The sequence below is a fragment of the Eschscholzia californica genome, unplaced genomic scaffold (assembly GCF_041429995.1).
Source record: "Eschscholzia californica isolate CP2 unplaced genomic scaffold, dmEscCali1.0.p SCAF_6, whole genome shotgun sequence".
NCBI lineage: Eukaryota > Viridiplantae > Streptophyta > Magnoliopsida > Ranunculales > Papaveraceae > Eschscholzia > Eschscholzia californica.
In genome coordinates, this window is record NW_028238483.1 from 8,936,090 (window position 1) to 8,953,007 (window position 16,918).

The 16,918-nt window shown below is 38.9% G+C and overlaps 1 protein-coding gene and 1 pseudogene across 2 annotated transcripts in view; one reads left to right on the forward strand and one right to left on the reverse strand.

Moving 5' to 3' along the window:
- Window positions 1–16,918, reverse strand: part of LOC147531596 (uncharacterized) — an 88,281-nt gene that overhangs the window by 7,723 nt on the left and 63,640 nt on the right. The gene's annotated exons all lie outside the window — the stretch shown is intronic.
- Window positions 4,123–9,462, forward strand: LOC147531597 (uncharacterized; annotated as a pseudogene).

The window sequence follows — 16,918 nt, forward strand, 5'->3', positions numbered from 1 at the left end:
CCTTAATGACCTTACTCGGAAGATCATTAGTCCGGTCCAATTAGGGGTCGTAATGCTTAGCTAGAAGCCAACTACGATCGTCGAATCAAGAGTTGATTCGCGGCTAACATTGACCGGATCCTACAAGGGTTACACAACAGAGTAATGATTTGAACGGAGAGAATTGACTAGATGGATAATGGCAAATAAGTGGATTGGATCCATTATTGGTAAGTCCTGAAAGATTCGGAGAAGTCCAAAGAGATAAACATGTCCGGGCCCAAAAGGGAGGCCCGGAAAGGCTTTAGGGAGGCCGGCCATGTGATGGCCGGCTAGGCCCTAAGTGGGCCGGCCAAGGAAGCCCATAAAGGGCTATGTTGGCCGGCCACTTTAAGAGACCTAATGGAGGGTAATTTTGGGTGTTGCCTAATAATTAGGTTTATGGAATCCTAGTCTGAGTCTAATACCTCTTCTAGGGATTTCTATATATACCTAATTATACAACCTAAACACACAGACAACTGAGAGGCAATTCAGAGATAGAATTGTGAGTGTCTGAAAGAGTTTTAGAATATACATCTCAGAGAGAGAGAGAGAGAGAGAGAAAAAGAGTTTTCTCAAGTATCTAGTCAAGAAGAAGGAGTTCTTCATCTCAACCTTCAAGAAGGTCCTAGCTGACTGAAAGGAGGGAGTTCAAGTCATTACTCGGTGTCTCAAGTAGAGGAGCTACACTTGGAGCTCTTATCTTCCGAATACTGGTCGGAATTTAGTTCGTGGGAAAGCGATTAAGAGGTAATCATCTTTCCAATCTAGTTCATTGGTATGTTCATGTATAGATCTTGGAAACTAGTGTTAAACATATGATGTTTGAGATTCCGCTACCAACACTAGACAATTAGGTGTATGAGATACACTAGGTTATTCCCCATCAGTCTGAAAACCAGAAATCCGACGAAAGGGTTCCTCCCCTTCGCCGGAGTTAGAGAGAAAGAGAACGAAGAGAGCGAGAAGAAAGAGAGGGAGAGAGTGAAGAGAGAAAAAAGAGAAACATGAGAGAGAGAGAAAAAAAAGAAACATAAGAGAGAGAGAGAAGATACAAGAAGTCGCCGACGTTGTACGACAACTCCGTCCGACGACTATAAGGGTGCGTTTGATTAATGTGTCTTTAGGTTTCCACCTTTTTCCCCGGATACTATCATTGTTTTCCCAAATCACCGGCCATGTTTAATTTTGTATGAATATATCATGCTTGCATATTTGATCGGTTACTGAAGATTTTTCCAAAAAAGAAATTTAACCATCAGAATTTGATTAAAATCAAATTGAAGCATCTATTTGGATATGTGGTTACCAAACCTAAAGTTTGGTTCATATACTTCTTCAAATCTAGACAATTCTAAAATAATTACTAGAGTAAATAATCTCCAAGGATGAAAAGATACATCCCCTATGAGTTGGTTAATTATGACCAAAAAGGGTAAACCCTTGGGAAAACAAAATCTATCTACGCATTCCTGAAGAATGACAAATACTGATTTTTCAGTATTGAGATTATTTTCCATTGATTATTAAAGGATTATAATTGAACTGTGGTAAGAAAAATCCTACACCGAGTTTATATTGGAAATAAAGTGACAAAATTGAGAATCCTATTTTACTATTCCAACATATAGTTTAATTAAATTTGACAAAGCTCTTCATCGTGGAATACAACCAATTTTTGTAAAAAATATGAGGAGAATAAGATATCACAATCTTTGTTGCGCTTATATTGCAAACCCATCATATATTAAGTGGGAATCCGAAATATCTATTCAAGTGATAGGATGATATTTTCTTACGTGTCTGTAGACGGTGATGTGTTGTAAATTCCTGGAAAATAAAATTGGTTGGTTGCCATATGTCGTATTACACCAGAAGTTGTAATATCCAAAGATATAACTAACAAAACAAAAGTGAGGCATTTTAAAATCGCGAGGCCCGGGAGTGCCAAAACGGACAGTATCACTACCAGCCCAGAAAGTTGGTCCGCAACATATTATCTATCGTAAAGATGATGGTTTTGAAAGAAAAATATACATGAATATTATCTCATGTGTAGTCAATCACACCTGAAGTAGTTATTATAAATATTTGATTTATGGTGGATGCCCACCTCACTTTGTAACTCTCACCACCATAAGTTCTCCACCATTACTTTGTATTCAAACACTATTATTGTGTGACTATTGATAATGTAACTCATCTAGCTAAATGCCTATATAAAGAGGTTTCTTGCTAAGGAAGAAGATGCATCAAAATACTAGTGTACCGAAGTACCAATGTATCAAAGTACCAAATGATGGGTCATGAAAATGTCCCATCAGAGTCGTTTAAATTAGCCGAGTTAGTCTGTTTTGAGTCTTTATTGTAATAAAATGGTTAATTTCCTTGATTAAGTGTCTTTTGCAGTGAAAATAGATGTCCGAAGGTGTCCCACCAGTCAACATCTTTTGACTCAACTTTGACCTTGATTTATTCCTTCGTCCAGACTCCGATTTGACTTCCGTTTTCTCCTACGGACTCGTCTCGACCTCTACTTTTCACCCATGCACTGACCTTGACCAAATTACCATAATTTCCTTGACTCCAAATGACCAAAATACCCTTCATGCATCTTTTCCTCGTTTTTATCCGAAGTTGCGGGAATAAACCTCTTTCTTAGATAGTTTAGTTAGTTTTATTTATTTTCTTAGTAAGTGGGGTGTGTGTGTGCTTTAGTCTAAGTTAGTTATTGACATTTTGATTATTGGTCTAAACTCGCCGTCAATATCTGAAGTTGCCTACCTATCCCTTGGGACGATTCACGATTTTACTAACATACTATAACTTGACCTCGTATACTTGCGGGAATAGACCTATTTTAGGCCTATCAAGTTTTTGGCACCGCTGCCGGGGATGAGTTTAATTTTATTTTCAATCTTGAATTAGGTTTTATTTTATTATTTTTGTCTCTTTTGATTACTTTGACTTGCTTTTCTTTTCTTTGTGTAGATTCACAAAGGAGCTAAAGGGAAGGAGCATCAAGGAAGAGGACATCAAAGAAGACCTTTTAGATTTTAGTTATTTTAGTACTTTATTTTTATTTTGGTGAGAGAGTGTTATAACCTTTTTTGTATTTCTTTATTTTTGTTTTTTTGTTTTAAGGCCTTTATTGTTTTGACCCTAAATTGGAGGGCATTTAATTTTGTAACCGAAACTAAGAAGCCTCGGGTTCGCACACTTGCAGGAAGAGTGGCCCAGGTCGTCTACAAAGGTTGTCGCCCGTCCTAAACAGGAGGTAACTTCTAGATCACCCACGAATCTCCTGTAAGTGGGTACTTGTGATGTCTTTGCTTGCCTAATTGATTGTCGAACTGTGAGTTTAATTATCATATTAGTAAGGGCATTAACCCATTACAAGATAGGAGTCGGATTTCATCACCGGTCTCTTGCCCATTTAGGTAACAACATTGCGCGATCCCAAGCCTACTTAAAATTAAAAATTGATTTAGACATTGGCCAAAGGGTAACGAGCTTATAGGATATTCTTGGCAAATCTCGAACTTGATTAGTATTTAGAGTTTTCCCAGGAAGAGGGAACGATCCAAGAACACAATTCTTGATCGTTGTACTGTGACGGAGTAACTCCTCATAAGAATCATAGTTCAAGTTTTGGTAAGAAGTAGAAGCTGTCTAGATCAATTTTTAGGTGAAAAAGACTACCCAGTCGTCTAGGTTGCTTAGTGGAGTCAGCTTGCTTGCTTCGTTGTTTTCCTTAGGATCTTCGTAGTTTCCTTACTCCTTTTATTTTCAAAAAAAATAATAATAATAATAAAAAAAAGTTTTCAAAAGAGTCCCTTGTCTTGTCTTTTGGTTTATGCCCCCTAGGTTGCGTGATAAGAGAGGTCGTTTTGTTAAAGAGTCTGATTTGAGTATTTTACTTGAAAACCTATCTTTAAACGAGTCTATGGAGGATCACGTTCAACAAGCTAGGGTCGAGGATCAACCTATGACTCTCAAAAACTACATGCATCCGGCTAGAGTTAGCCAACCATCATGCATTAGGCTACCCCCCCCCCCCCCACTAACACTTATTTCGAGTTAAAGTCGGGAATCATCAATATGCTTCCGGTGTTTCGTGGTTTAGAGAACGAGAACGCGTACTATCATGTTAGGGAATTTGAGGACGTTTGTAAGACCATGAACGTCCCTAACTCGATTGATGCCGTTAGATTAAGGTTGTTCCCTTTTTCTCTAAAGGATAAAGCAAAGTCGTGGTTGTATGCCTTACAACCTGAGTCTATTTCTACTTGGGCAGAACTTAGTGGTGTCTTTCTAGAAAAATTCTTTCCCAAGCATAAAACTAGAGCTTTAAGGCAGAGTTTGCTTAATTTCGAGCAACTCCAAGGAGAATATCTCTACTCCTATATTGAGAGATTCAAAGATATTCTTCTAGAGTGTCCACATCATGGGTTCGAAAAAATGAAACTAGTCCAACTGTTATATGAAGGACTAGATTATCCTACCACCTCCATGATCGAGTCATTCTGTAATGGCGGGTTCTCCAACAAATCCGCCGATGAGGCCATGGATTTTCTTGAGGAACTAGCCGCACAATCCCAACAATGGGAAACTTCAAGAGAACCTATCACTAGGGCAAAGCCTAATCCAACTAAGGGCGGGATTTATAGGATCGATGATTCTGAGTCCAAACTTGACGCCATTACCAGAAGGTTGGAAGCCTTAGTGATGAATCAACCTAAAACCTTCACGGAGGATCCCACTCATGTCATGAGTGTTGGAAATGAACCCATCTCTTACCCATGTTCTGTCTGTGGAGACCCTACTCATACGGGGAACAAATGTGCCTTATTCTTTGAGTCTGCTAACAAAAAACAAGCTCATGCTCTCTATCAAAACTCTAGGCAAGACAATCGTCAGAAGTATGATCCTTTTTCTTACACGTATAATCCAGGCTGGAGAAATCATCTCAATCTCTCTTGGTCTAAAGGTCAATACCAGAGTCAGCCTAGTAGTTTTATGAACCCTCATGGGTTTAATGCACCTAGCAACCCTTTTGCACAACCCAGTGTCCAACATCCACCTGAAAAGATGACATCATTAGAGGACACCATGCATATGCTAGCTCAGAACCAGGACAGGTTAACTAAGAACCATGAGGAATTTCAGGAATCCACCCGTCAATCCTTGACTAGGCTAGAAACATCTACCCGTCAATCTTTAACTAAACTTGAAACATCTACCCAACAATCTTTGACTAAGCTAGAAACCCAAATAGGTCTACTTCATGAAGCCTTTAGTCAGAGACAAAAAGGTAAGTTTCCGAGTCAGGTTGAGCAGAACCCAAAAGGTCTATTGGGTAGACCACCACCAGACGAAGCTAATGCGATAACAACCCTTAGAAGTGGTAAAATTGTGGATATCAAGGTAAGAGTTCCTGAAGAGGAAGAGAGTGAGAACGAGCCATCCTCGTTGCCAACCAGAGTCTCTAGGGATGAGCCTGAAAAGGCTCCTGAGTCAGAAAGTCCACCCTTAGTATCCGAGCCTTATGTCCCTAGAGCTCTATACGCTCAACGTTTGGTCGAGTCAAAGAAGAAATCTCAGTTTCAGGAGATAATGGAGTTGTTCAAACAAGTTAGTATCAACATTCCACTATTAGATGCGATTTAACAGATCCCAGCTTACGCCAAGTTTCTCAAGGATTTATGTACTAGTAAGCGTAAGATGAATGTGCATAAGAAGGTTTTCCTTACTCAGAATGTTAGTTCGATCATCCAACTGAACATTCCACCTAAGTACAAAGATCCAGGAAGTCCTACAGTACCATGTACCATAGGAGATCATAAAATAGAACGTGCTATATTGGATCTTGGTGCTAGTGTTAACCTTCTTCCTTACTCTGTGTACTTACAGTTGGGATTAGGAGAGATCAAACCAACCTCTGTGGTCCTTCAGTTAGCGGATCGGTCTGTTAGGCATCCACGTGGCATAGTGGAAGATGTTTTGATCAAAGTAGGTGAATTCTTATTTCCTGTTGATTTCATCATTTTAGATACTGAGCCAGTCCATAATTCCAGAAGTCAAATACCTGTCATATTAGGTCGACCATTCTTAGCTACATCCAATGCTATCATCTATTGTCGTAGTGGTCTTTTAAAATTGTCTTTTGGAAATAAGACTGTAGAGATGAACATCTTCCATGCTGGACTTCAACCCGATGATGTTGATGATTTTAACGAGTTAAATTTGATAGATATGTTGGTTCAGGATTCTTTACCAACAACTTTATCAGATGACCCGTTGGAAACATTGTTGGCCTACTTTGGTTTAGATTTTGATGAAGAAAGTAGTATCAATGAGGTGAATGCTTTATTAGATTCCACCCCATTACTGGATACTGAGAAATGGAAAGCAAAGACTGAATTCCTCACAATCTCTGAACCAAGTATGACATCAACTTAAGAGACAACTCAACCATCGGCAAGTGATGAGTCCAAATCACCTTCTATCTAAGAGTCGTCTCAGCCTATTGAGAGACCACCATCCTTAGAGTTGAAACCTTTACCTGCAAACATGAAGTATTCATTTTTAAGACCTTCAGAAACCCTGCCTGTTATTATTGCATCCGAGCTAGAGAAAGAACAAGAGGGTCGATTGTTAGATGTCCTAAGAGAACACTAAGAGGCACAAGGATGGTCTACAACCGATCTCAAGGGTATAAGTCCGTTAGTTTTCATGCACCACATCTACTTAGAAGAAGATGCTAAACCATCGAGAGAGATGCAACGTCGACTTAACCCTCATATGAAGGAAGTTGTGAGATCTGAAAACCTGAAATTATTAGACGCGGGTATCATCTATCCTATTTCAGATAGTACTTGGGTCAGTCCTGTTCAAACTGTTCCCAAGAAGTCAGGCATTGCTGTAGTTAGAAATGAGTGCAATGAGTTAATACCCACCAGGATGACCACTGCGTGGCGTGTTTGTGTAGACTACAGGAAGTTGAACACGGTCACGAGGAAAGATCATTTTCCTCTTCCATTCATTGATCAGATGCTCGAGAGACTGGGAGGACATAGTTACTATTGTTTCTTAAATGGTTATTCCGGGTATAATCAGATTGCCATTACTCCTGAAGATCAAGAGAAAACAACCTTCACTTGCCCATTTGGAACTTATGCTTATCGTCGTATGCCGTTTGGGTTGTGTAATGCACCAGCTACTTTTCAACGTTGTATGATGAGCATATTTTCAGATATGGTAGAAAGGTTTCTCGAAGTTTTCATGGATGATTTTTCAGTCTTCGGGTCATCATTTGATGATTGTCTACATCACCTCACACTCGTGTTGGTTAGATGTAAAGAGAAGAATTTAGTGCTTAATTGGGAGAAGTGTCATTTCATGGTTCGTTCAGGAATTGTCTTAGGGCATGTCATATCAGCTAAGGGTATAGAAGTAGATAAAGCCAAAGTAGAATTGATAAAAAGTCTTCCTGTACCAAAAACAGTTAAAGACATCCGATCATTCTTAGGGCATGCAGGCTTTTATCGTCGATTTATCAAAGACTTTAGTAAGATATCAAGACCTATTTGTTATCTTTTGGCAAAAGAGAACAAGTTTGTCTTTGCTAATGCTTGTCTAGAGGCCTTTGATAAATTCAAATTTTTGCTTACTACTGCTCCTATTGTTCAACCGCCTAACAGGAAAACTCCTTTTGAGGTCATGTGCGATGCATCTGATTATGTAATAGGAGTCGTTTTAGGTCAGCGTGAAAACAAATTACTTCACGTAATCTAATATGCTAGTAAGACGTTGAATGATGCACAACTCAACTACTCGACCACTGAAAAAGAGTTGCTACCTGTTGTTTATGCCTTAGAGAAGTTTCGATCATACCTAGTAGGTTCTAAGGTCATAGTATTTTCTGATCATGCCGCATTAAAGTACTTTCTCTCTAAAAAAGAGGCCAAACCTAGGTTGATTAGATGGATACTTTTGCTACAAGAGTTTGATATAGAGATACGGGATAAGAAAGGTTCCGAAAATGTTCTAGCAGACCACTTGTCTAGGCTTGTTGTGGAGTCCGTAAATGATGAGTTACCTTTTAGAGAGAGTTTTCCTGATGAACAACTTCTTGTAATCTCCCAATTACCTTGGTTCGCAGACATAGTGAACTATCTTGTTATAGGACAAATGCCCAAACATTGGACTAAACAAGATCGTGATAAACTCTTGTCCGAGGTAAAACAGTTATTCTGGGACGATCCATACTTGTTTAAGTATTGTCCCGATCGGATTATTAGGAAATGTGTCCCTGATAGTGAACAAACCAACATCATCTCCTTTTGTCATGACCATGCATGTGGGGGTCCTTTTAGTAGCAAAAAGACGGCCGCCAAAATTCTACAATGTCGTTTCTACTGGCCGTCTTTATTTAAGGATACCCATGCATATTGTGTAGCTTGTGAGCGATGCCAGAAGTTGGGGAGTATTTCACGTAGAAATATGATGCCCCTAAATCCTATTCTTGTCATTGAGGTCTTCTATGTATGGGGCATCGATTTCACGGGTCTGTTTCCGAACTCCTTCGGCAATCTATATATTCTAGTCGCGGTCGATTATGTGTCTAAGTGGATAGAGCCGGTTGCTTGCAAAACGAATGATCACAAGGTTGTGATCAAGTTTCTAAAAGAAAACATCATTTCTCGTTTTGGTACACCGCGAGCGATTATTAGTGATGAGGGAACACACTTTTGTAATAGGCAGTTTGAAGTTCTAATGAAAAAGTATGGTATTACTCATCGAGTGGCCACCCCGTATCATGCACAGACAAGCGTTCAAGTTGAGGTTTCCAATAGAGAAATTAAACGCATTCTTGAAAAAACAGTCAATCCAAATAGAAAGGATTGGTCATTACGACTAACTGATGCATTATGGGCTTATCGTACAGCGTTTAAGACTCCCATTGGAATGTCTCCATATAGATTGGTGTATGGCAAAGCTTGCCACCTCCCTGTAGATTTAGAGCATAGAGCATATTGGGCTATCAAGCAAATGAACTTTTCGCTTGACAACGCAGGTAGAGAAAGAAAACTCCAATTTAGTGAGTTAAAAGAATTGAGGAATGATGCATATGAGAGTTCTAGAGTGTATAAGCATAAAATGAAGGTGTTTCATGATAAAAACATTTTGAGAAAATCATTTTCACCAGGTCAAAAAGTTCTTTTATACAACACTCGTTTGCATCTATTTCCTGGAAAACTTCGTTCTAGATGGTCGGGGCCTTTTGTTGTCAAATTTGTGTATCCCCATGGTGCGGTTGATATTGAGGATAAAAATGGTGCTTTTTTTAAAGTCAATGGTCAACGTTTAAAACCATTTTTAGAAATATCACCCGAAACCGTGGATGTTTTTATCGAAAATCCTGTCTATCAGAAGTGATTCCCGATGTTCAGCTTAGTCTGGCTGAAGACTTTAAACTTAGCGCTTCTTGGGAGGCAACCCATGCTTCTGATATAGGACAGTAGAATCTGGTAATATCTTTCCTCTCATCTTTTTCTTTTGGCATGGTCTTCAGAACATTGGGGACAATGTTCGGTTTAAGTTTGGGGATAGGGAAGAACCTTTTGCTAAGTCCTTCATTTCGAAAATTCGAGAGGGTTCAAAATTTTTCAATTTTGGACCGAAAATGTGAGTCTAATAGTTGTTTTTGGCTTGTTAATAGTTATAGAGTTGAGTTGATCGTACTATCCGGTTGTTAAAGGTTTCTTCATGAATGTCGAGTCTTGAGGTCGTCTGTGTGCTAGCTATGTGAGTGTTATGGAAGTGAAGGGTAGACGGTTCTGAGATAACTAGATTAATCATTAGTGGAGAGTTAACCCTTGTGAGATTTCTGAGCCTTTCTATTACCTTTGAGTGTACTCTTCTACGCTGATTCCGAGTAGAGTGAAGAGCTACTCAACCTCCCAACTTTGTAAAAAGAGCTCATTTGATCTCGTGTGCTCAACTTCCATAGCCACTAGGAGTGACATCAGGATAGCGAATAAACCTTACTCTTGTAGTCCATGAAACCCGATAATAGTGTCAACTTTAGGAAGACGGATACTCCACCATCCATTCATCATATGACTCCCGAGAATGAAGGCATGAAAAGAAAGAAGAATGTGAAAGCAAAGTGGGAAAAATAGAAAAGTTGATTGTTGGGAATACTAGTGTGGGTATTGCATTGTTTGTAGTTATTTCAAAAAAAAAAAAAAAACAAAAAAAACTCTGAAAAAGAAAGCTTGTGTAAAAAGTTCATGTGAACTTTAGTTTGTTATATAAAATAAGTGTTCGAAGCAAAAAGCTAAGTGTGGAAGTTTCTTGAAGTTCTCTAACATTGAAGGCGTCGACATTCTCGGGATCTTATCATCATCTATCTCATCACTTGTATCCGTTGACCTTTAGGAAGCATTATTAGAGGATAGAGTGGGTGAGAAGGGTAAGTGAGCTTCCCCATTCCATTTAGTGGTTATATTCCTTTTAGATCATTCGTTCTAAAATGTTGTCCTCACCCCTTTTTATGTGTTGAGTCTATATTAGTGATCACACTCACACATACGAGCAAACCATTCTTGAGTGATTTCATTTTTAGAGCGTATGTCTGTGAGGCCAAAGTCGAGGCGAAATGTATTAAGATAGGGATCAGTGCTCTGTTTGTTCAGAACTGAAGTGATTCTCATTGTGGCTAGTCACGTATACTTCGAGTCAAGATTATTAGTGAAGAGATTTTTAACGTCTGTATAGTGTTGTTAACTTTGACTGATTCCTATTAGCTAGCTAAAATTTTCTAGGAGATAAACATTTTGGTCCATCTTAGTTGACTTTGAGTATTTTTGGACCCTTTTGTAATTTTGAAATGTTTTTGAATTTTGTGGGTATATTCTCTGGAAACCCTCACGAGACAAAACTCGTCCACTAGGGCAACCTAGGGGTTCAACGGCTTGTTGCATACGCTAAATGCAACCGGGATTCCTCCGAAAGTGAGTTAGGTTTTTCTTTTATTTTTGTCTTGCTCGGGGACTAGCAAAATCTAAGTTTGGGGATGTTTGATGGGTCATGAAAATGTCCCATCAGAGTCGTTTAAATTAGCCGAGTTAGTCTGTTTTTAGTCTTTATTGTAATAAAATGGTTGATTTTCTTGATTAAGTGTCTTTTGCAAAGTTAGGTATGAAAAACGGTTAAAAACGAGGAAAAGATGCATGAAGGGTATTTTGGTCATTTGGAGTCAAGGAAATTCTAGTAATTTGGTCAAGGTCAGTGCATGGGCGAAAAGTAGAGGTCGAGACGAGTCCGTAGGAGAAAACGGAAGTCAAATCGGAGTCTGGACGAAGGAATAAATCAAGGTCAAAGTTGAGTCAAAAGATGTTGACTGGTGGGATACCTTCGGGCATGGTTCTGGCCTGCGGTATGCCTAAGGACACGTGGCGCGCTCTGAAGGACGGTATATCCAATTCCCGTGTTACCGTTGAGCAGCGAAATGGAGCCTATAGGCCTGATCTGGTGTGGCCTGCTGCAACGTAGTCCGGTAGTCCCGCTCCCACGTTTAATCGTCACCGTTACCTTCCGTGTTTTTTAGATCCAACGGATGCTGTGTGTCCAGTCCTTTATCATTATCCCGTGCACCTGAAGCAGCTTAGATTCGTGCTCCCGGACGCGTGTCCACTTACAGAACATCCAGATCCCGCATTCTCCCGATCCGACGGATTCTGCTTGCTGCCGGTCACCTCTTAATCTGCCGCGAAGCATTCTAGCCGCAGGTTCCCAAGCACTAAAGGACATATTGCCTTACCCATTCTCCAACCGACAAGTGTCTCTCTCAATCCGGATTTCAAACCCTAGCAGTCTGGGTTTTATCATTTAAACCCTCCCATTTTCCAAATGTGACCCTATCTTTTTATTCTTTTTACCATTTAACCCAACCAAAACCCTAACCCTATATAATAGCACTTGCTCCTCCATTAAAACTTAGACTTGAAAACCCTCTCAATCCCTCTTCTCTATTCCCATACCTTCTCTTTCTCTACTTTTCTTTCTCTAACCCTAAAATCATCCTCTCAATCCCCTCTTACCTATTTCTTTCTCCAACCTATTTTCTCTACCAAATCCATCTTTTCCATTCTTTTTTTCATCTTTCTCTACTTCTACTACTTCCTCTCTACCACTATTATTCTTCCATTAATAGTCTTCTCCTTCTTCCTTCCATATTCTTCTATCATCTTTATCCCCTTTCATCTCTTCTTTTCAACTTCTTTCTACATCTAATTTCTTCCTTCTCTTTCTTTTTTTCTTATTTGGGTAGCAATAAAATAGCTATTAATTAGAATTCTTGGAGTAAAATTCTTGAGCACAAATGGAGCAAATCTTGGACAAATTGGAGATACATGGGGATATGGAATTTGAACATTCTTGGTGATTTCTTTCCATTAATTTCTTAGTATTTTCATTTATTTTACAATGTCAATGAATGTTACTCTAGATTCCATGTATAGTTAACTTAGCAATCTAAGGTTGTGAATGAAACCCATTTTGGATCATTGTAACACTTGTTATTGATTAATTAAAATCTCTTGATGTGCTTTAATGTCTATCGATTGTTTATCTATATGGATTGGATTTTCTTTTCATTACTCATGCCTCATAATTAGATATTTCATACTTGCGTTAAGTTGTTAGATGGAGTATGCTTTTTAGATGATGAATAATAGTTAAGCAATCCGAATCTCTATAAGGAAGACAATTAGAATTAGTAATTATAAAATTGTTTTATTTAGAACATCATCCGGAATCCAAATAGTTCATTATATTGGATCCCGAGTAAATACAAAAGAGATTTAAGTAATTAAGTACTTGTTTTATAAAGTGAAATTATGCAGTGGATTTTATAACCTTAGATATCTTCTCACCTCTTTCTTAGATAGTTTAGTTAGTTTTATTTATTTTCTTAGTAAGTGGGGTGTTGTGTGTGCTTTAGTCTAAGTTAGTTATTGACATTTTGATTATTGGGTTAAACTCGCCGTCAATATCCGAAGTTGCCTACCTATCCCTTGGGACGATTCACGAATTTACTAACATACTATAACTTGACCTCGTATACTTGCGGGAATAGACCTATTTTAGGCCTATCATCAAACTAGAGAAAACTTCTACAAATATAAGAATACAATCTAGTTCTTCTTGTCTGACTATCTTTTGGTTTATATTCCCATTATCTTTCTTCTTCCCTCTTTTATCTCTCAAAACACGTTATCAGCACAAATTGGTCTATGACCAAAGAGAAGAAGAAATTATCTACCTCCTTGGATATAAACAAATAAAAGATTAGTAAGTTACAAGGTATTTTGACTTTTCTTGTTATCTATTCAAACTTATTATTCTTATTTATCTCTAACCGTTGATTTTGTGATTGTTGAGGCATAGTGAATCATATCAAAAGAGCATTAGAATTACATAGATCATAATGAAAAAAGGGTTTTTTTATGAGATATATTAGAAGCAAACCACTACAAAATTCTTACAAAGACTACTGACTTAAATCGGAAAGAAAAGATGGTAGTACATTCCATACTTTTTTTTTACAGTTATTTCTACCCCATTTAGCTAGAGCATCTGCTTTGGAATTGCATTCCCTGGGAGCGTAAGTGAAAATGATGTTTGTGAACTGGTTCTTGAGATCTAGAGATTCTGAGAGGATATCTCTGGACTGCCAGTGTAAACCGTCACTCTGATCATTGATGTATTTGATGATGTTTTGATTGTCGCTTTCGATGTGAACATGTTGGATTTGAAGTTGGAATGCCCATAAGATGCCGTAGTGAATAGCTAAACTTTCACATTCTTCTGAATTTTGTCCTATGACTGAATCTGCAACTGCTATGATAATATTTGCGTCTTCATCATGGATAATACACCCTATTCCAGCTGGTTCCGTAAGTTGTATAAAAGGGCATCTACATTTATTTTGAGAAATGGTGTCGATGGAGGTCTCCATTGTTGTTGCCGTGGTTTTTTCCTGCATTTATTTGTTAGTAATGTTTTAATTTTGAGGGGCGTGGTAGACGTATTGTTGATTCGGTTGATCATCTGTATTGGTGATTGTTTTGAAGAGTTAAAGCAATTGTCACACCTAGCTTTCCAGATAAACCATAAGTTTTGCATATAAAGAAGTAATTTCCTCATCTAATTGTTTCCATTGCTGAATCCATTGCTTTACCGTAGTTAATTGTTCAGATCTTACCTGAAAGTGAAACCATATCGCTCTGGCATAGTTACAGTGTAACATCACATGGTCTAGAGTTTCATTGTCATCACAGTTTATATAAGTGTATACATTACCAATATACCTACCAATTTTGTCCCTTACTGGTAGACGATTGGTACAACATTTCCATAAAAATAGTTTTATGCGTGGTATAGTGTTCAGATTCCAAATGAAAAACCAGTCAGTCGTGTCATGCATATGTCCATTACTACCAGTTCTCAAATAATTATACATCGATTTAATTGAGAAGTTACCTGATTTAGTGTCCATTTAGCTGTGTCCTCCTTGCCATCCTGCAAGTTGATACTTAAAATTGCACTGCACGTATCACTATCAAAACAATTGTTAATCAAGTTAGTATTCCAATTATTATTAGTTATGAGATGGGCAACCCATTTGAGGCTAGAGTTACTCTGATTGGTGATGGGTGGGGGGTGGTTCGGGATCCAGAAATTGTGCCAAATACTGATATGCGCACCTTTATTGATATCCCAGAAGACTAGACCATCCACCTGACTAAATTGTTTACTGATAGCTTTCCAAGGCCAGGAATGGTTAGCCTTAGGGGGGAGGGTTTAGTAGACTTAGGGAAATATTTTCTTTTGAAAACTTGGACCCAAATAGAATGGGGGTTGTTGATAATACGCCAATTAAGTTTGTTGAGGAAAGCTTGGTTATCAAGGAGAGGAAGACGAATACCTAGCCCACCTAATTTGCGTGGCTTACAAATGGCGGGCCAGTTGATGGTATGAAAGGTTTTGGATTTTCCCCACCAGAAAGTCCTTTGGAGGGACTCGATGCTGTTACAAATGCCTTTGGGAATGGCAAAACACTGCATCTGGTATCGGGGAACAGCCGCTGCAATAGTTGAGATTACTATTGAGCGTCCAGCTTGTGAAAGAAGGTTGGTTTGCCACTTGGAGAGTTTGTTTCTAATTTGGTTTAGAAGGGAGTTGAAAGCTTGTGTTTTGTTTCGGTCGATGAACATATTTGTGCCAAGGTACTTATCTCCGGACGAAGATTGATGGACTTTGAGATTGCGAATCATCATCCTTTTGAATTTAGGGTGCGAATTTTTGGAGAAAAAGATATTGGATTTAGCATAGTTAATCATTTGACCAGAGGCCTCATTGAATTCTTTTAGAATTTGTTTGAGATTGTGCACATTTTCAAGAGAATTTTGGCCAAAAATGATGCAATCATCTGCAAATAAGAGGTACTTTATGGTGAGGTTGGAGTTGGGAATGGGGAAACCGACGAACGGGATCTGGTTGTTGTTATTTTCCAGCATACGACTGAGGCCTTCCATGGTAATAGCGAACAGAAAGGGAGAGAGGGGGTCGCCTTGCCTGATACCTCGACTAACCTCGAAAGCTAAACCAGGACGACCATTGATTAACACTGCCATGGTGCTGGAGTTGTGACAAGCTTTGATCAGATTAATCCAATAAGGAGAGAAACCCATAAGGGTCATGATTTTCTCCAGGTAGCTCCATTCGATGCGGTCAAAAGCTTTAGACATGTCAAGTTTAAGGCCGAAGTAGCTTTTAGACCCGCGGATCTTTTTAAAGGAATGGGCTAATTCTTGGCTGATAAGGATGTTGTCCGTGATTTGCCTACTAGGCACATACGCTGCCTGAAAGGGGGAGATAAGATCTGCAGAATGATTTTGAGACGGTTAGCCATGATTGATAATTTTATAGGTTGTATTGAGCAGGCTAATCGGTCTGAAGTTAGCTGGGGTTTGAGGGGTTTTAGTTTTAGGGATAAGACAAATGTGAGTATGATTCGACTGAGGTGGTAAGGAAGCAGTGCTGAAGAAATGAGTGACCATATCAATTATGTCCTCCTTCACCGTTTCCCAGTCGGATTGGTAGAAGAAAAGAGGGTAGCCATCTGGACCAGGAGCTGCCTCTGGCCTGAGCGAAAAGGTGGCCTTCCTAATCTCTTCTACCACAGGAGTAGAGATAAGAGTATCATTCTGAATGGGATTGATTTGGGGAGAGAAACAAGCCAGAAGATTCGCAGAAAAACTGGAACCAACCGAAGTAGAGATGTTAAGGAGATGGTTGGAAAAGATGGAAGAGATTTCCGCTTCATCGTTGGTCCAAGAGTTTTCATCTTTTTTAATGGAGTGAATTTGGTTTTTACGATTCCGAGTGACAGCTCTGGCATGGAAATACTTGGTGTTTCTATCACCCAGGTTAATATTGGCAATCCTGGATTTTTCTTTCCACAGACTCTCTTGCTGAAGGAGTAGAGTTTCGATTTGGGTGAAAATCTGTTTAAAAATCACCGGGTCTTGAATGTTCTGGATTTTGTTTGTGAGCTGCTTTATGTTAGTGTCCAGATGACCGAAGACCTCTTTGTTCCATTTCGACAAGCGGATGGCCAAAGAGTTGAGTTTTGACTGGATTTGATTTGGGAGAGAAGTCCAATTGGATTTGATGAATTGAGCACAGTCAGGATGAGATATCCAAGTACGGATGAATTTGAAGGGTTTGCGACCCAATGAAGAGTTAGGTCTAGTAGTAAGGATGATGGGATTATGGTCAGAGCCAAGAGTGGGAAGATGAGTGAGTTTGGACTGAGGAAAGA